The 21,773-nt window shown below is 39.4% G+C and overlaps 1 protein-coding gene across 17 annotated transcripts in view; it reads right to left on the reverse strand.

Moving 5' to 3' along the window:
- LOC140248656 (poly(rC)-binding protein 3-like) overlaps positions 1-21,773 on the reverse strand; it is a 471,372-nt gene that overhangs the window by 253,549 nt on the left and 196,050 nt on the right. The window contains exon 1 of one of the 17 annotated variants that reach the window (XM_072329592.1): positions 6,491-6,663. The exons of 14 other annotated variants lie outside the window; for them this stretch is intronic. The gene's annotated coding sequence lies outside the window, so the exon portion shown is untranslated. Of the gene's footprint in view, positions 1-6,490; positions 6,664-21,773 lie in introns of those variants that run through there. 2 more of the 17 variants (XM_072329588.1, XM_072329576.1) reach the window with 2 other exon arrangements.

The raw sequence follows: 21,773 nt of genomic DNA on the forward strand, positions 1-21,773 counted from the left end.
TCCCACTTCAGAGACCTTTCCTGAAGCTTCCGGTGTTTATTTATTTATTTTTAATTATTTTATTGTTATTATTTTGTGTAGGTTTCTAGACAATCTGTTGCTAACAGCTTTTGTACACTTCTAATAAAGTGCATTCTGAATCATTATAATCTCAGGCCAAACTGTGCTTAAGTGAGGAAGGAAATGAGCAGGATGAAACCTCCTGTCTCCTGTGATTAGCTGCATGCAGGCTGCAGCGCTGTTTAGAATGAAGGGACTGAACTCAGTTATGATGTCCAATCATGTAGGATGACTCATCATTTAACATAACAATGATACTTTATTCAAGACATTGGAGACTATCAAATCCTCTATTTCTTCCTCAGTCTTATTAAATAAACAGTCCTCTTTGTTGTTGCCTGCCTAGGAACTCCATGCCCATGCATGTTTCACAAACTCCTAAGCCGATCTTAGTCAACAGTAAAACCCAGGGATGGGATGGGATCAAAACATACCGTACTAGAACTAGCAGTCATGCTTGACCTAGTTATTGTTGTGGTTAGTCAAATGTCCTGACTTTAAGATAATCAAGCTGAGTTAAGCAATACTGATTCAGAATGAACAGGCTGGAAATTGCACAAACACAAGTTAAAAACAGTAACTTTCCTAATACCAACAAGGGCCACTATTTCATCCACAACGACATTGGATGCTGCCTAGCTGAAAATGCCATTAAATACATTTCAGAAGTATAGCAGCCTGAATGTAATACTAGAAGTGGACCAATATAATCATAAATTATTCATGGTATTTCAATGGCACTGTTAAAAATCAGATTCCCCTTCTGAGTGTCCCTCACTATTCTCTTGAGAGTATCAATTGAACAGCTACTGTACCTTAAGACAAAAGTTCTAAAGTGAATATAAAATATAAAAATCATAATGACATCTATATATATGCATCATAAGCCCACATCTGAAGGCACAATCCATCAGTTGTATATAATGAAAATGTATAAAGTGCCTACCCTTGAGAAGGAAGGGTAATATATGGATGTCTTAAGGTATCAAGAAGGTAACAAGTTCTAGAACTCTCATAACCTTAAACAGCACTCACACTACTTGAGACATCGATGACCAGTATATTTAAAAATATGTTTTAAAAAGTATGTTATATAATTAGATCACCTTATAAAAAGTAAGTTATTAACTACAACACTGTGAACCTAATGAGTACTTAGGGTTATCGTTTAAAGAGGTAGACTATAAAAGCTTATCCACAAAAGCTAGTGCAGACAACTAGTATATCTAGGCAACATCAAATCCACAAGATTCACCACAACAGCGCTCACATCACCTTATAACTTGGAGACAACAGGATCATGAAACAGGAGAGAGCTTTACTAAATAATGTTACTTTACAATTAGTAACGCTTCTTGGTACTTCCTAGTTTCAATCTTGAAATGAATAGTTTGGTATTTGAAGCAGGAAGAAGTTAAAATGAACAGTTTTAAACTAAGACAATTAAGTTTCAACTTATTTCAATATATTTTGAAGCAACTGGCCATTCCTATGTAAAAAATGAATGCCTCCAACAGTAGCTTAAAACCCTACTGCCTTTTGATCTTCTGTGCTGACAAATTATTTAAGGCAGAGTTAATGTGAATGCCACAATTACGGAACTTACAAGGTAGGACATTTAGGAAGTGATGTGCTTCTTCTCCTATCAGAACTGCATAGTCCTCATGCATACCACCTCACAGAAAGCTAGGCCAAAGGCACAGAGACAGCACAGTACCTGACAAGTCGGAAATTTTAATTGGAGAGCAGACATCAGACCTTGGTCTTGTGTAAACCAAGGTGTCAGACCTCTTGAGAGGATGAAGCTACAGCGTGTGCGTTGGTCAACACTCCCCTTGGCAATTGATTTGTCTGCTGGAACTTATATGAGCTTTGCAGTGCTCTGCTGATCTGCTCTTCTAGTTGTTAGTGTAAGTGCTAAGTCTAGTGGCACTTGCTTCTGGTGGGTAGAAAAGGAAGAAATGGTGCAGAGAGAGAGGAAAAGGATAAGCTTGTTACAGATGCAGAGAATCAGGGAATTTGTTCTGTTGATAGACTGATATTCATTCCTGCTATGAAAGTGCTTTCAGAGTGCTAGCAACCTGCTAGTATTAATTTGAACTATGATTTTGAACTGACATCATGTTGCAGGCTATGAATTGGTATTGGAATGTTTGCTTCATGAAAATGTGATGCAAATTTATTTAAAGCCAGTTTTTTGAAGGTCTTGAATTTCTGCAAGAGAAATTTAGCCCAAGCAAGATACAACAATAGAGAAGCAATACAGATACAATATGTACATGCCAAACACTTCAGTTTCTACTTGAAAGCTGGAAGCCACATTCATCTCTTATAAGGCAAATCCATGCTCATTAATGCAAGATCACTGACTTAATTATAAATGTCATCTTCTTATTTAGCCTGAAACTTGAAAAGTTTAAAAAAAAACAAAAAAAACCCAACAACCCTCAACCTAATTTTCCATTGTTAATTAATTACTAATTGCGAGGTTACATGCAAGAGCCACTTCATTTACTGCAACAGAGGTTGCCATGCTCTTTGATGCCTTTTACACATGCCTTTAAATGAAAGAAACCTTTTAGTACAATCCCAACTGCTCCATATTTTGACAGACATTGATCCTGCCCAGTAAATGTAGTGTATTTTTTCCCCCTCTCTTGTAGATTTTTATTTATAATTTTTGCTTTTTATTTGGATATTTTAGGATGGTAGTTTAAGCCCTGTATCAGGCAAGTGTCCAGCTGCAGTGATTACTACTGTGACAACTATCAGGCAAACTGGAAGAATTAAATTTCATTTGGCCAAAACAGAACAAATTCTACTTATATTCATCTCTCTCATGTAATTTTCTGAACTAATTTAGTTTATTTATTTAATTAGTGCAAGCTGCTTAAAGCTGCTGAAGCCATGGAACCTATTTTGGGAGTATATAAATCACCAGAGTTTTGTATTTGTTAGCAAAACCTAGCCAAAATCTAAAACATCTACTACGTGCATGATTGCATCCTTGCTTTTCTTGCTTGACAAGCTTCAGCTTTAAATCAGTTATGAGCCCTGGATGTAACACTGTTGGCAAAAAAAAAAAAAGGGTTTCAGTGTAATTTGCAGCGTTGCAACCTTCAAATTTTTCTGCCAACCAGAGCAATAGTTATTCTTCTTACTCCCCTATGAAAACAAAATATAGTGTGCATGCATACACACACAAAAAGTTTTGTTAAACATACGGTTAAAAAAAACACAAAAGAGTCTTAAACTGTTTTACTCACCCATCACTCAAATGTTTGGAAGGTCTGTCCAATTTATTTATTTTTCCTCACAGAAACACCACTTCCTGGCTTATATACACATCACTGATTAACAAGTACACACAGAAGTAAATTTTAACTCCACGTCTCCCAGAACTCCTTTCCTCCCACACTTGGCATCAGTATGACAGTCTGCACAAACAAATTCCTTCTGTTTTCAGAAGTTTCTGTCCTGAAAATGTTACCTCTTAGCAATTGCACAGTTTTGAATAAACTATTATTGATAGAAAATAAATTACGATCATAGCTTATAATCAGTTAAAATGGAAACCATAGCTGCTCTTTTAGAACAATCATTGGAACAGTCATTATCCATGATAACACTGCTGCCACAGGACTGCTGCCAAAAAGCATGGCACTCAGATCTGTCTTCACTCAGTGCCTGAAGCTGCATAGACCCTTACAGTAAGAATGTACCACAACTGTGATGCAACCAGCCTTAATCTAATGTAGGGTCTTTTAAATTCAGAGGATATGCAAGTGATTCTTCTCTTCATTTTTACTAGACAGTGCATTACATATTTGTGCGTCTTGTACCGTGTCTTACACTTGGCCTAGCTGCCAGCCTCTATCCCATTTCAAGAGCCTCTCATTTATACTGCAAATGCATCCTGGCACCCATTCCCTTCCACTAGCCACAAATGCTAAGAGCCGAACCCAACCATGTCTAATTTTTTTCATCCTGAATTTTGCCACAACAGTTAATAGATACCCAACTATTGAATCACTTGCATAGTTCTCACTTGTTTTAGTCAATGGCTGGACAAGCAGCCAGAGTCTGTCAAAAGTACAATTAGCATGCCAGCCTCACAGCTTATCCACATCACACGCAAGCCTCATTATTAGTATGAATATGTACAGTTCAAATATGAACTGGCAGTGGGAGGATGAATTGTATTTAGTGATATGTCCGAAGAAAACAATAAGATCTTGCATTCAAATGCTCACAAACTCAGAGGATTGGATTCAATCTAGAGCTGGAAACTGAAAAGGTGTGAAGGCAGCCCTGTGTGCTGTCACACATGAACCTCCATTTCACATCAAAAGAAACACCGATGTCAAATGTCTCAGAGACACTTTTACAGTTCTACAAGCTTTTAATCCAAAATGGTGATCCCAGTGCATTTTACAAATAATATGTAGGAACAGTCTGCCCAAAACATGTGCTAATATTGATGGACTGCAACAGAAGAGCTCTCATCTGACTGCTTTAGTAAAGCTGAGACATATTCTTAGAGGCTATTAACTGCCTCTATTTTCATCCTCAAGCATCCACACAGTATGGAAACAATTCCACCAGAACAACACTGACTTAATAACGTTAAAGCACCAACTCTAGACAACTTTGGATGAGTGTAGTTTAAAAGTTATTAAAAAGAGGACTTTTGTGTACATTCAGACAATGACCATGAGAGTCGTATTTTGTTAGTAAATTGGGTTAAAAATAATAGAAAGGACAAAAGATAAAAGGACAGAAGAGTTAGAATGAAACACTATGAAGGATTTCTTTCTCTCTGAATCTTAACTGTACGTATTTTATATTCACAGAGAATTACCCGCCTTTATGTGTGCCTTGGCTCTCCCTTAATGTAAAAATTACAATTCCTCCCTCAGAGGGATACTAGGATGATAACCTCCCATTAAGGATCGTAAACTGTTCAGACACTACAGGTATAAAATTGTACACAATGCCTACACAGACCGAAATTGGCTACATTGCTGTAAATCAGAAGCAAGTGAAATACATATCCACACTAATGGTTTTTCAGAGGCTGTAAGTCTTTCATTTCTGCAGGGACTCAAATTCACTCAAAGTGTAACAATACTCTGTCCCTCCAACTTAGTAACTCTATGCAGCATTGCTCACTGCCTCCATTTTCCGTCGTACTTCCACCATCTAAATTGGCAGCACAGCTATTTCTTCACTCTCTGTTCCTCCACATCCCCTGCCCAAATACCTCAGAGAATATTATTTTAGATAAAACTTACATAACAGGTGGGAAAAAAATGTTTGTTTGTTTTTTTTTCCCTACAATGTTTGATTCTTTTCAACGTGTATCATTGCCGATATGCCTTTTAATCCCAGAGAATTTTTTTATTTGCTGTTCAAGAATGGGAAAAAAAAAACATTTTGTTGCTAAGATTTTATATATAAATATACACACACACATATATATATTTGAATACTCATAAAATTTTTCCATTATTAAGAAATGAGACATCATCTTTCTTTATCGCACATGCAATTGGAATGCCAAATTCAGTCCAAGAGTAAATAAGGATGGCATAACTCCTGGTAATCTTTGAAGAAACACCAAAATCTATTAGCATTGTAGAGGTTTGCTGCAACGGCTTACAAGCCAATCCCCAAAGATTCAACAGGCAGAATAATACTTTTGAACAAGTATCACATTGCATTGATTTTAGGGAGAATGCTTGTCAGAACATTAGCACTGAAAGATGGCTTTGCACAGGCTGGTGCAGAATTACCTCATCACAAGAGCTCACAGAAAATATTAAGCCTGTCATTTCCAACATAAGTAACAGGTGATTCTAAAAGATCTCTTTATATAACTGCGTAACTAGGTAAAGCCAGCTAGTGTAGGCACTCGAAAAGAGAGGAAACACATCTAACCAAGTTGATAAATACACACACTGAACATCTCAACACTACTGATTCAGACAAAACCCACATTCCCAGAAACTACTCGGCCTAGAAAAACTGCATTCATTTAAGATGGTATTTATAAGCTATTTAACATACATTTGCTTATTATGCCTATTTTCTTTCAGTTTCAGAATGAAGACAATTTGATGCTTCAAAAGCAAGGCATCTACTTGTATTTTTACATTTAAGGAAAGCTGCATGTTCTTTGAAAGTACAGTGTTTCCTGCTTAAGCAAAGGATGAGTTTTCTGAGTGTATGAATTGCTATCACTAATTACAGCTGCATGTTTAAGAATCATTAAAAATAACCATTTTAAAAAAGATGTACAAGAAAAAAATTGAAAAAAAAGGAAAAGGAAAAGAACAAAAACTCCACCCTCATGTCATTAAAAACTGAATTACTCTAACAAATGTTATTATTAGAAATTAGAGCTGTACGCTTAATAAAACAGCATTACCGAGTGACTGGAGTGACTGAAGTAGGTTTACACGAGCGTCCTGCAGTCATGGTGTCATGATCATAAGGGCTGGATCTGCTCACTGTTGGTTTACTCAGCAGTGTGAGCATGTTCCAAGCCAGGCACAGACACCACAGTGCTGCTCCCAAATTCACCAAGGCACACTGTACTCTGTGGATGTGTTTATGCTGGCTGCAGAAGAACAGATGATACCCAATGAGGCATGAAGCCTGCTGGAACAAAGCTCCTGTCAATGCTTTGTGAGCTCGTCTAAGAGAGTTTAGAAAATATGTCATGTGTTGCAGTGGGCTTGATCTGTCAGGAGCCTGAAAGCCAGATTTTCTGTACCACAGTTTCACTGAGCATTTCTAACCACTGCACATTTAGCTTCCTTCTCTTAATTCTAGATAAAATGTTGACACAAATACTGTGAAGAATTACTTGCTTCACATGCCTACTTAGCATTAAAGCTCACATTTCCAGTAATTCTGACTTGTTACAATATTAAGCCCAAACTGCCTAGTTCTGATGCCAGTTAGACTAATGCATCTCCAGGGAATGTCTTCTTGTGTGCATCACATTATTTTATTTACCTCATGACTGATCCCAAAGCAATCTCACAGACAAGTATTCATTCATTCAGGATCTTTTACATATATCTATTAAACAGCTATGAGGGCATCTACAGCAGAGTTTTAGTCTGCATCAGGAATATTTGAAGTGGACCTCAGATGTTCCTTCCTTGGGATCACATCACAGAGGCATCTTGGGGCTTAATGAAGTGGACTCCTCCAGGTGAAGCAGAATGAAACAATGCACTCCAACACTGAATACAAGGGTTCAGTCCAAGAATGACACCAAAATAAGACCAGAAAAAAGTCTACAGGCAGCTGCTGTGACTGACTGATTTTCAGTATGTTTCTCTGATTCCTCATCTTTCTGTTGATGTAAGCCTGCTGAAGGAGACACTCATATACCATTTCTACACTTAGTAATTGAACCATGTCTAAATAAATCTACAACGCATTAAAGAGACTGTGAAAGAAGCTTCAAGCTCAAATTTGGCAGAATAGTAAACTGAGTTGTAAGAACTGGATGTAAGGTGGTAATTTTCACCAAATATGTATTTTGAGTGCATGCAAAAGAAGTGTAAAATATATTATACAGAAAAGAAAGGTTAACCGGGTAAGATAATGTGTATAATCTCTAGAGTTCCTACGTAAGTGATAGACATGTACTTCCCACACAAGCACAGTAGCACAGCTCTGAAAGTCAGAAATCATAAGAAAAAGGATCTGAAACATTTCTGGACCTTCTGGGTTTTTGTTTTTTTCTTGTGCCTCTTTCCCCAATCCCACCCCCTCCCCCCCCTCCCCCCAGGAGACAGAACATTAGAAATTGGACATTATTTGAACATAGCACTCTCAATTCTACTTTTGATTGCACTGGGATAAAACAATGTTACAGATTATCATTTGTAACTCAGTCACATGGGCATAGGCATAGTGTAAGCAAATATTTCCTTGGAGTTTTGTCACCCACCTAAAACACAAGAAAGAAGAGCAAAGCTCAGCATCCAGTAAAATAAGATCAATTGCTAACACAGTTGTGTCACACCATTACTGAGTTTAGAAGGAGAAGACTAAACCTTAGAAGTCCCCAGATGACATCAGGTAAGAAATTTCATCACGCTGAATGGTTAGTTACGGCTTTAGTTCTTCCATTATAAAATAGGAAATGCTATAGAGGCTAGGTACAGAAACTACTGGTAGAAAATTCTTTGGATTCTGTTTTACACACATCAAATTAAATTATCCTGATAGTCTGTTTTGGCTTTAATCAATACTTCATTTCTTTACACAGGTTTTGTAAGTATAAATACACTTGGATATTATTGGTGATCGGAATAATTTAAGTAGATAATAGATATAGAATGTTCCTTCCAAATGAATAAATTACCAATTAAAGCTATGAATAGCATAGTCAGTTCTCCAGTTTCATTATTAATGCAAAAGACACAGAGCTGTACACGGGCATTAGATTTTTTAAAAACAACAACCAAATTAAACGTGTATTAGCTAATTCTCCCAATACTCTAGCAAAGTAGGAAAATAAGTATTAATATTCCTTCTTTAGCTGCAGGAAAATCAAGAGACTGAAATGAGCAGTACGTGATTTTTTCCAAGACCACGTATCAAATTAATGGATGAATTCAGCTCCTGTTCTATGCTCATTCCCTCACTCCATGTTACCTCTAACTTGATTAGTTTCTTATGACTAACCATTAATAATTCTGCATTATGCAGTCATCCCTAGGTAAAAGAGAAGTTTATTCTTAATAAATGACAGTGAAGCTAAAAAATTTCAGAGTACCACAAAACGTATAATATCAGATTAATTAAAGAGGACTCTGTCTGATTATGGCCATAACCTGATATACCCAGCCAGTCAGTTTCTCATAGGCTATATCTGCCAGACAAAACTACATTTGAAACGTATCAGGAGAAGAAAACCTTTAGAGTTAAGTCATTATTTTCCTTCTCTGGAAAGCATGTTGCTCCAAAAGTAATGCCTCTTATCTGTTTCCATGGAAACTGTAAGAGATGCAAAAAGCACAATAACACTATATGATAGATCCAATTCTTGGCTAAAAAGGCTGTTTTTCAGCATAGCCATCACCATCAGATATGCATTTTCACCAGTGATAAAGAGTTTGCATGCCATGCTCATAAAAATCTGCACAAGCATAGGTGACCCAATGTTTCACAGCTGACATGATGGCATTGTTGCTAGAAAAATGTGCCCATGCAGTCCATCTTTGATTGGCCCAAACAGATGGAAATCAGAAGGTGCCAAATCCAGTCAGTAAGTGGATGTAATATGACAGTTCAGGCAAGATTAGCAGTGTGCTCCACAGTCCTCAGACTGGCATGGGGCCTGGCGTTACTGTGTTAGAATAGAAGGGTTTCCTTTCTTCAGTGGACTGACTCTGGAAGTTCAAGCCTTCAGTTTAGTAAACCACAATGTAGTGATCAAAGTTGTTGGTTCGTCCAGGTTCTAGAAAATTCAGAAGGATCATCCCTTTCCTATCACAAAAGATAGTACACATCACTTCACCTACTTCATTTGAAAAAAATAATGAATTTTTTATTTGACGGGGGATTCACATGTCACCACTAAACAGATTGCCATTTTGACTCTGGCTCATAGTGCTGACACCACATATCATCCCCAGTAATGACACAACTGAGAAAACTATCACCTTCAGCCTCATATTGGTTCACTAAGTCCTGAAAAACTTGCCTATGGTGTTCTTTCTGTTCCCATGTGAGCACTCACGGGACTCACCTCGCACAAACTTAGTGATATTCCATTGTTGCCATCATTATTTACAATGCGTTGAAGACAGTGTTTAGCTTCATATGTAGTTCCCTGGTTGTAATCTACTGTTTCACATTAATGAACTGATTTAGACACTCTTCATTTTGCGATGTGAGAGCTGTACATGGCCACCCAGAAAGTGGCTTGTCTTACACACTGCTGTTGCCACTGCTGAAAAGTACCACCCCACAGCCTCACTGTGCTCTCATTCACTGTTTGGTCTCCATCCATATTCAGCAAGCACTGGCAAATATCAATGGGTGCTATCTTTTCTGCACGGAGAAGTTAAATTCCATACCTTTGCTTCATACACACTTCCATATCAGATGCCATGTTGTCAAGACTGCCCCACTTTTGCCATCTGTCACATGGCAATAAAAGGTAATGGAATATTGGCAGGAAAGTTCAACTTCTACTGTCATACCACTATAATCTGCCTCTGGTATTGTAGGCCAAGATAACAGAATAGCAGGCATTATTTCTGAAGCAGCCCTTGTAAAATCCAAAATAACCCTTTCTATTCCTCGATAGAGTAAGTAGATAATGAAGAAAATTATTTATATCTGTGCAATGAAGACAAGCCCTAGCAAAGCAAGGCAATCATTTTTAATGAACAGCAAAAGAGCCATCCACTTGACAATGAGAAAAAAAAAAAAAAAATAACTTCAAGAGATCTGACCTGGTCACTCAGGACAACATTTGATCAATTAGTCTCATTTAGCACAGTATGTAAGTACTTATTTAGTTTAATATCACCTTCATGCCCAATAGGCTATAAGGACATACCCTAGCAGCATACTGAAACTGCTCAAGAAAAACTGGTTTATGTGGGTGTATTCATGTACTCATCAAAGATAATGTGAACAATATGAAAGGCAGCTGTAAACGTACGTTTTGAAGAGGAAAGAATACCAAATTAAATTATCTGGGGCAGTCATCACTTCTGTTGTTTGCTGGAAGAAAAAAACCCAGCTTTTTTGCTGCCCACTTTCTCAAATTCTTAAGAAAACACATAGGGAAAAGCCTAGAAACTTTCAAAAAGTTAGAAGGAACAATGAAGCTTTACAAACACATTATGCTTGGTAACTCACAAGGTTTCACATCCTTGGGGGTTTTAAAAATCATATAATGAAATATCAGGTTCTCTGTTAACACAGACAACTCTGCCAGCTCTTACATCTTCCTGATTGGCTCTGTGGCCACAGTTCCCTTGCCTTGGGCAATCTGTGAATGCAATAGCCCTGCAGCAGTAACTTGACAGTGTGAGGTCAACTCCTCATCTCTTTACATCTCCTGATACTACGTGCTTCCTTCCTCCACCTTCTTCTGAAATGAAACAGAAAGTGGAAGCAAATATGTATGGGTGTAGGCAGATGTAAAATTCAAGGGCAATCTGGAAAAAATTATATAGATACTTGTCCTGGTTTCAGCTGTAACAGATTATTTTCTTCACAGTGTTTAGTATGATGTTTTGGATTTATGAAAAAAAAAAACATTGATAAAACACCAACGTTTTAGTTGCTGCCAAGCAGTGCTGTATGGAGCAAAGAATGTTTCAGTTTTTCAGGTTCTCCTACTATCCTGCAAGCAAGGAGGGCACAAAGAGCTGGGAGGGGACAGAACCAGGACAGTTGACCTATACCAACCAAAGAAATATTTCATACCATATGATGTCATGTGAAAAAATCTAAAACAGGGGAGTTGCCAGGGATGACAGCTACTGCTAAAGGACTGGCAGGTGGTGAGCAACTACATTGTGCATTAATTGCTTTATGTATATATAAACATACATATATATAAAATTATTCCTGTTCTCTTCCATCTTAGTAAATAGTTCTTTTTAATTACAGTCTACAAGTTCTACCTGTTTTTTTCCCCAGTTCTCTCCCCCATCCCACTGGGAGGGGGAGAAGTAAATAAAAGGAGGTGTGGTATTTATCTGCCTGCTGTATTAAATGACAACCCTACTCCCAAACTCTGGCCCTTTCACTTTCCTCCTTTCAGCCCCAAGCCAAGTGATTCCCAATGCATTTAATGACCTGGCCTGTCACTAATGCAGATGGCAGCACTGATGGGATGCTAGCACCACCCATAAATTAATTTCCAATTAATGGTACTATTTCCTTGACATTTAGTACTAGACTATCCCACCTTTTCCTTACTCCTAGTGCATATGCCTCAGAAACTCATTGTGCAAGCTTCCAACTCTTTCAGTTTAGATAGATCTTTATATTCTTTTCCATTTGCTACCCATTGTGCTTTGTTCAACCCTGGTATCCACTGCAACCTCAGGATTTCAGTTTTTATCAGGAAGGCCAGAGCTCCAACAGTACCTTCATGGCTGAGGTTTTGCACTGTGGATCAATAAACTGACTTTTCAATCTAATGGCACTGTTAGTATCGTATTTTCCTAGAAGTCAAAAGAAAGATTTTCTTCTGAATGGGTCTAAAAGTCATAACACACCCTGCAAGTTAGGCATCTTGTCAGTAGCACGTATCTATCACCTAAGAAGTTTCCACAAATTTAGTGCCAACAACTATTCTAAAAAATCTGTCACATAAAGGACACAAATTAAATCCACATTTCAGAAGTTTTAGTAAGATTGAACAATGCTCTAGTTTATGACTGTTATTGAGTGCAATCAAGGGGTATGTACAAGACAATGAGGGAATCACGCCCAGACAGCACATATTCATGTGCACAAATGGCCAAGAAGGCCAATAGATTCCTGGCTTCCATCAGAAATAGTACAGTCAGCAAGACAAGGAGGTAATCATCGCCCTATACTTAGCACTGGTGAGGCCTCACCTTGAGTGTCGTGTTCAGTTTTGGGCTCCTCACTACAAGACAGACAAGACGTTGGAGCATGTCCAAAGAAGGGTAACAAAGCTGATGAAGGTTCTGGAGAACCTGAAGAGACCCTGAGAGAACTGGGGATGTTTAGTCTGGAGAAGAGAAGGCTCAGAGAAGACTTTATTGCTCTCTACAATCACCTGAAAAGAGGCTACGGTGAGGTGAGAGATGACATCTTCTCCCAAGAAACAGTGGTAAGACAGGTAATGGCCACAAGATGTGCCAGAGGAGGCTCAGGTTGGATATTAGCAACAGTTTCTTCTCTGAAAGAGTGGTGAGGCACTGGAACAGGCTGCCCAGGGAGGGTGGCTTAGTCACTGTCCCTGGAGGTATATAAAAAATGGTAAACATAGTAGTTAGTGACAAGGTTTAGTGGACAATATTGGCAATAGGTGGACAACTGGACTAAATGATCTTAGAGGTCTATAATTCTATTACATAAATAACCTGTGATCCTACTTCACTGCTTACTCTGGTATACAGATTAACCCTCAGTTCTGAAGACTTTTGCCCAGGGTCTCTGCAGTATTGCAGCCTTTAAAAAGGTTTGTTTCTGAGTAAGCCAGGAAAGAGCATTTCCATTATTCTGTGGAAATATGCATTCCCAAAGAACAGCTTTGATCATAAGAAGGAAGATAATATACGGCCTGTGGGTAAGTAAAAGGAAAAATTCACTGTCTTCGTAATATAGAAGTTTCCATGGGCTTTTAACAAAGACACTGAAGACACGCACCTGTTCACCAGAATGTCAATTCAGTAAAATGGGATTCTCATGGAGATGGTGAGTCAGGAGTAAGAAAAGCTCTCAATCCTCCCTATCAAAATCAACCAGCTTAAGGCCAAAAGCTTGATTAATATTACATGACTGGTACTTCTTCCACCTAACGCCACTACTCTAATATCCATTATATTTTATAACTCTGTGTTATAAACATTGGATTGCACTTCAATAAGCTTTTTATAACATATGAATAAATGTTATTCAAAGGCCATTGCCATAACAAGAACAGATAGCTGGAATGAATATATCAATGCACTCTTCCTTCTGCAATAACTGACTCTAATGTCTAAGCACTAACAGGAACTGGAAAAAGGTTTTCCATGAGTATTTTCAATGCAGAAAAGATAGCATTCACTGGAGGTAATGCAGTTCAAGAATAATGATATCATATTCCAGGAATAGACTCGGGTGGAGATAATGGAAACAATTTAGGGCACAATTTAAGTTAAATCTAAATTATGCCTGTTTGAGAGAGCTGTAAATTCAAGCAGAAAAGGAAAGCAGTTGGTAAATGACTGCAGGCTTTCAGTGAAGTGAAGCTTTGTAAGATTGTTGAACTTGAGTTTTTAATCTATAATTGAGATGATTATTTAATTTACATTTTATTAGGAACCATACACTGTAGCAACATCCTCTTTCAGTTTATAGAAATCAGCTGGGTAACATAGGCTTGAAGAGCTAGGATGAAACATTATACCTCACTGAAATTCAGCATGTCTAATTAGTCACCTAAAGGACTGATTAATTAGGCTTGGGGGGAGGGAAGGGTGGTTTCCATCATGCTAAATTCTTCCTGTGAATGTACTGATACTCCAATAAGGGCAATCAGAAGGAAATGAAATTATAGCAGGCAACTACTTGTATTTCATAGTAAAATCACCACCACCATAAATTCTGTGCTTTATTCCTTTTCTCTTTCAAAAACAAAAATCCTTTTAGGATTTTTGTGCAAAAGAAACCAGAAAAAAAAAAAAGCTGGAGCCACCTTTCACTTCCATCTACAGAATGGTGCAGCAGCTTCTCAAGTAAGGAATCACCAGCAGTCCATACACAGATACCCAGGGAAACATTCTGCCTTCTGATGCATCAAATCAATCAGAAGGTGAGTGGAGAGAGGGTGGAGGAACTACCTAAAAGGGAACCCCCTAAGCTGAGTAGGTCCTCGGATGGTGATGATGGTAGTACTCCTCAGTTGGTGGTGCCCCCCAAGTCCATCCGTTCCTCACCCACCATTAGAACATCACCAACAAAGAAAAAACGACGGGTCATCGTTATTGGTGACTCTGCGCTGAAGGGAGCAGAAGGGCCAATATGTCGGCCAGACCCTCTACATAGAGAGGTCTGCTGCCTCCCGGGTGCCCGGGTTAAGGATGTAAGGATGAAGCTTCCTTCCCTAGTCCACCCCTCTGACTACTATCCCCTATTAATGTTCCAAGTTGGTAGTGATGAGGTAGGCAGAACTTCCATGAGGACTCTGAAAAAGGATTTCAGAGCCTTGGGGCGACAGGTAAAGGGTTCGGGAGCACAAGTTGTGTTCAACTCTATCCAACCTGTTTCAGGGAAGAATGAGGGATTCAATATAATGGGCCAACAGATCAATACCTGGCTCCGAGCTTGGTGTGCCCGGCAGGGGTTTGGGTTTTTTGACCTTGGGTTCCACAGGTCAAAAGGGATCTTAAGGAGAGAATTGGGTAGGTTCATCCAGAGGGCTTTAAACTAGTTATGAAGGGGGGTGGGGCAGTAGCTGGGGTCACCAAAATGGAAACTGCATGCAATGTCCCTGTTCTTGCAGGAGAGGGGTATGCTTCTAAACCCCTAAGGTCATGGCCCTTGGTGAAGGAGGAGGATGACTTGCCTCCTTGTAGGAAAAACACGAGGGCTGGTGTTAAGCTGGTGGCTGTGGAAACGCCTAATAGTAGTCACAAGGCTATTAGGGCTGCTGCTGATCGCAAGGAGGCCAAGCTCAGGTGCCTTTATGCTAATGCACGCAGCATGGGTAATAAACAAGAGGAGCTGGAGGCCATTGTTTGTTCAGAAAATTTTGATATAGTTGCCGTCACTGAAACATGGTGGAATGACTCCCACACATGGAGTGCAGTGATTGAGGGCTACCAACTTTTTAAAAAAAATAGGCTAGGTAGGAAAGGTGGTGGTGTAGCTCTCTATGTTAAAAAAGATTGTGAATGTGTGGAAATCAATAATGATGATGACAGGGTTGAAAGCTTATGGATCAGAATAAAAACCAAGGCCAACAATACCGATGTTATTGTGGGAGTTTGCTACAGGCCACCTACCCAGGATGATGAGGTAGATGAGATGCTTTATAGGCAATTGGGGGAGGTCTCAAGGTCACTCCCCCTCATTCTGGTGGGGGATTTCAACTTCCCAGACATCTGCTGGGATTACAATACAGCAGACAGGGAACAGTCTCGGAGGTTCCTAGAGTGTGTGGGAGATAACTTCCTGACACAGTTGGTGAAGGAGCCGACGAGGGGAAACAAAACTCTGGACCTGCTGTTTGTTAACAGAGACGGTCTGGTGAGGGATGTAAAGGTTGGAGGCCGTCTGGGACAAAGTGATCATGAAATGCTAGATTTCTCGATCCTTGTCGAACCGCGGAGGGGAGTCAGCAGAACTGCCACCTTGGACTTCCGGAGGGCGGACTTCAACCTCCTCAGGACTATGGTTGAGAGGGCCCCCTGGGGAGTATCTTTGGAGAGTGTGGGAGCCCAGGAAGGTTGGGAATACTTTAAGGAAATTGTCCTAAAGGCGCAGGAGCTGACTGTCCCAAAATCGCGAAAGATGAGCCGACGGGTGAGGAGGCCGGGCTGGCTGACCAGAGACCTTTGGCTTGATCTAAAGAACAAAAAGAGAGTTTACGGTCTCTGGAAGAATGGGGGAGCTACTTATGAGGATTACAGGTCTGCAGTGAGGCTGTGCAGGGAGAAAATTAGGAAGGCCAAGGCGCAGCTAGAATTGAGCTTGGCTTCTAAGGTTAAGGAGAATAGTAAATGTTTTTATAAACACATCAATACCAAGAGGAAGGCTAAGGAAAATCCCCATCCCTTGTTGGATTCTGAGGGCAACTTGGTCACTGAGGATCGGGACAAGGCTGAGGTACTTAATACCTTCTTTGCCTCGGTCTTCAATAGTTATGCTTGTAACTCCCTGGGAACGCAGCCCCCTACACTGGTAGACGGGAAGGGGGAACCAAAAGAGCCTTGCGTGATCCGTGATGAGATGGTTCTGGACCTACTTAGAAAGCTGAATGTTTATAAGTCCATGGGGCCGGATGGGTTGCACCCTAGAGTTCTGAGGGAGTTGGCGGATGTGGTCGCCAAACCACTGTCCATAATTTTTCAGCAGTCTTGGCTGACTGGGGATGTCCCGGTGGATTGGAGACTGGCAAATGTGACGCCTATCTTCAAAAAGGGCCGGAAAGATGATCCTGGCAGCTACAGGCCCATTAGTCTCACCTCGGTGCCTGGGAAGGTTATGGAAAGGATAATCTCAGGTATCATCATGGACGAACTAAAGGTCAGCCATGGGATCGGGCCTAGTCAGCATGGGTTTATGAATGGTAGATCCTGCCTGACTAACCTGATTTCATTCTATGACAAGGTGACCCGCTTAGTAGATGAGGGAAAGGCTGTCGACGTAGTCTACCTGGACTTCAGTAAGGCCTTTGACACTGTCCCCCATAACATTCTGGTAGAGAAGCTGGCTGCTCGTGGTTTGGATGGGTGCACACTCCGCTGGGTGAAGAACTGGTTGGATGGCCGGTCACAAGTGGCGTCCCCCAGGGCTCGGTGCTTGGGCCGCTTCTGTTTAACATCTTCATTGATGATTTGGATGAGGGGATTGAGTGCACCCTCAGTAAGTTCGCAGACGACACTAAGCTGGGAGGGAGTGTTGATCTGCCTGAGGGGAGAAGGGCACTACAGAGAGACCTGGATAGACTTGATCGATGGGCCAAGGTTAATGGAATGAGTTTCAACAGGGCCAAGTGTCAGGTCCTGCATTTTGGTCATAACAACCCCAGGCAACCCTACAGGCTTGGGGAGGTGTGGCTGGAAAGCTCCCAGACAGAAAGGGACCTTGGTGTGCTGATGGACAGTCGGCTGAATATGAGCCAGCAGTGTGCCCAGGTGGCCAAGAAGGCCAATGGCATCCTGGCTTGTATCAGGAATGGTGTGGTGAGCAGGACTAAGGAAGTCATCCTGCCCCTGTACTCAGCATTGGTGAGGCCTCACCTCGAGTACTGTGTCCAGTTTTGGGCACCTCAGCACAAGAAGGACATGGAGGTACTGGAGCAGGTCCAGAGAAGGGCAACGAGGCTTGTTAAGGGCTTGGAGAATCAGCCCTATGAGGAGAGACTAAGGAAGCTGGGGCTGTTCAGTCTGAGGAAGAGGAGGCTGAGGGGAGACCTTATTGCTGTCTTCCAGTACCTGAAAGGTTCTTACAGTGAGAGTGGGGCAGGTCTCTTCTCACTACTGACTTGTGACAGGACGAGGGGAAATGGCCTCAAGTTGCGCCAAGGCAAGTTTAGGTTGGATATTAGAAAGAACTTCTTTACAGAAAGGGTGGTTAGGTACTGGAATGGGCTCCCCAAGGAGGTGGTTGAATCGCCATCCCTGGATGTGTTTAAGAGTCGCTTGGATGTGGTACTCAGGGATATGATTTAGCAGAGGTTTGTTGTTGTGGTATTGTTTTGTGGTTGTTTTTTAAGAGATAGGCTACTGGTTAGGCTGCGGTTGGACTTGATGATCTTCAAGGTCTTTTCCAACCTGAGTAATTCTATGATTCTATGATTCTATGATCATGCAGAAGACCATAGCACCAAATAGACAAAACATGATCAGATGAAACCAAGGTTACAACAAACCAGACATCCTCGATCCTGAAAATAATCAATAAAAGGAAGAAACTATAGAACAGTATACATACCAGACAGGAATGCAAGCAAGCAGATGGCAACTAGCTGTGGGGCTCTTTGCATAGCTCTCCATAAAATTCACCAAATCTCAGCAACCATAACAGAGCTTCATGGACTGGTGCCTCTAACTGCAGCACCATCCTTCTGAAAGAGCCATCAGTCTATACCTACCTCCTATTGTAATGCTGACCTGCATCAAATTAAAATTTCATGCATCTTCTGCTCCTATTTCCAGATACGCTATGGACTGGGAATGCCAACCATTGGGAACAACTTATATCAAAGAAGGGAAGTAAAGAATAAGCAATGCTGGCATTTTATCCTACCAAGTCTGAAGTTGGCTTGAATGCACTCAAAAATAAAAAGCAACTTCACAACATCTTGTCTACCATAATACACTTCAACATTCAGTAGGAAAGAATGACTAAAGACAAAAGACAGACATTCAATTAGCTTCCCCCCCCCAACAATTTGAGTCTAACAGACCCTTAATATTTTCTCATTGGAAGCATCATAAATTCATTCTTGTGAACACTGGGATTCTTTTCTCAGTTATGAACTGTAAAGGCTTTAGTAGTAGCTGTACAAACCACATACTGAAAAAGATTCCTGGTGAGTTAGGAAGCTCTTTTCTATAAAGCCCTGTCACGTGCATTTTGGCTTTAACTAATCCTAAGCTTACTATAGTCATGAAACTGATAAAATCAAATATAACAAAGATATTATACATACAAATTATTTATCCAAGAGATGCTAAATGGAATACAATTTCATTAACTTCATTCTATAACTAGGAAATCATCATGATGCAGCATTGCTTTATAGATTACAATTAAAAAAACCCTATTCTCTAAAACTGAAAACTTCAGAAATTCTTTTTATCCACATAAGCCAGTGAACAAGTTCCAAGCAGCCACTGCTTTCACCTTGGATGCAGATATTTTTTTCAGTGCCATTTGTCCATTTTAAGACATGAAAAGACATCCCCTAAGGATTCCCATGTGCCCTCTCCCATCCCCACCAAAAAAAAAAAAAAACCACACCAAAAAACCAAAAAAACTATTATACAAAAACAAACAAACAAAAAAAATTATAAAACTATCTTAAAAGCTACTGTTTCTTGCCAACAGGTACAGTAGCACTTGCAGTTTTATGCAGCCTCCATGGGAAGCATTTCCTACGTATCCCATACAATTTAGCCATGTTCATCAAAACTGCTGGTCTTTTTGCAGTTTAAAACAAAGATAATGAAGGTGATGATAAAGAAAATCTGACTAGCTAGTCAATAACAAGCATTGCTTAGCCAAAAACAGATAACTTCTATTTTGACATATATTTTTCATGCATTTCTGATTTTAATTTTCATGGAACATATACAGATGTTATTCTTCAGAAAAAGGTGGTTCTCTTCACCTTCTAACTCAGACATTTAAGTAATAGAAACAACACTTCAAATAAATTATTTTTAAGACGTGTACACAGCATATGCAAGTATATAAGCAACGTCATGATTATATTTCCTAGTTTGTTTTCCATATCTTGCTTACTAGTGCTCAATTTTAACTGCTGCTGAGGAATTTTTTTTCAAGGAGTTAAATATAGCATTGCTCTAAGACCTATTGACTAAATGCTAATATTTAATTTCAGGATAATCAATGCAATATTAATAATTATTAATAATTATTAATAATCAATGCAACTGTAAGTTGTTTCCAAATATGAATTACCTACATTATTTAAAAATGGAACTTCATCTGCTACTTTACTGAAACATAATCACTCTAACAAATCTTCCTTATAACTTTGTGTAGTAAGTGTTAGTTCTCATGGACCTTAATCATTCAATTTCTTTTGCCAAGTTGACCATTCCTATGTTACCTAGATTTAAAGTATGCATTTTAATTATTTGTTGAAGATGGTAAAAAAAGAATTGAGGTTTAAAGACAACAAAGGACTAGAAAAGTAAAGATTCTCATAGTAAGTTTATGGAAAAATTATTTGTCTTTGACATGTTGGTCATCTGATTTCTGCTGATCAGACTGTAAAGCAGATAGGACTACAACGGTTTTGTAACAGAATAAATCAGGGAAAAATTGACTAGATATTTTCAAATATTTTATTAGAGTAAATAATTATTTACTTCCACAGAAGGAGATGCACTGGAATAAAAATAATGTTATAACTTGTAATGCTTGTGATTTTATATCGACTCAGCATAACATTTTACCTCTGTATTACTGTAGAATGTTACACTTATTTAAAAATGAATGTACAGTTATGCATTCGATGGATTATAAAGGATATTTAAGAATTAGCCCTTGGATGCTCTTCTGCAAGATATTCTGAAATTTGACATTCACCCTTTTTCTGTCATGACAGTGTTGAACATATGATAGAACACAGAAGCAATTGTATTTTAGTACTGCAAATGGATGACTTTCTGTGCACAAGCACTAATAACTTTATGTGTGAACCAACTCATATTTAATAGGGTGAACCAACAGGACAAAAAAGAAGTAAACAAAACATAATACTTGATTTAAGACTTTAACTTAGAAGTAGTAACACTCTTCACACGTTTTTATTTTCAGCTCACATTTCTGAACAAAGTCCTAGGTAGCATAAAGAAAACAAAACCCTTCAGCACTCCTGTGAGGTGAGAATAAAACAAGGACAGTAAGGTAGAAATAATACAAAGATGGTAATAATACAAGAATGATAGTGATATATATCCAAAAGGTTATCTGTAGGAAAAACTCACCAGTATGGACACCTTCAGTCTAGCTGGAAAATGCTGAGGCTGGTTATCTGATCTCCACAAAGAAGCAGTCTCAAAGAGATGCCGCCTTAGTGGTGGTCAGCCCTTAAATGAGGTCTAGAGGAGGTGGAATCAAGCTCCACCCCTTCCGGAAGCACAGCTGAATTACCCTCACCTGTGCTCCCACAGCTGACTCAACACTTGCCTCAGCTGATTAATCAGAGGTTCAGGCTGTGATTACTAGTTTCAAATACACACTCCATACACTTTCATGTAAGCTACAACATAGAGTAAAATCATGTTTAAGCGTGAGGGAGTGGCAAGGTGTCCCTCTGAATGTAGCTCTATGAGCATTATGTAACAAAGCAGAAAAAATAATTCATGCATTTAGTGTATGATCATCAGCTTACAGAAGGGTCCCTACTGATTTTTACATTTGATCTTCTATGAACAGTTCTAGAGAAAGCCCAAATTAATCCATCAAGCAAATGTCAGGGAAGAATCAAGCTAAAACATTGCCCAGTATTCTTGGTAAATAGAGAAATGGCACAGCTGCAGATCACACTATTCAAT

Source organism: Excalfactoria chinensis, chromosome 2 (assembly GCF_039878825.1).
Source record: "Excalfactoria chinensis isolate bCotChi1 chromosome 2, bCotChi1.hap2, whole genome shotgun sequence".
NCBI classification, from domain to species: domain Eukaryota; kingdom Metazoa; phylum Chordata; class Aves; order Galliformes; family Phasianidae; genus Excalfactoria; species Excalfactoria chinensis.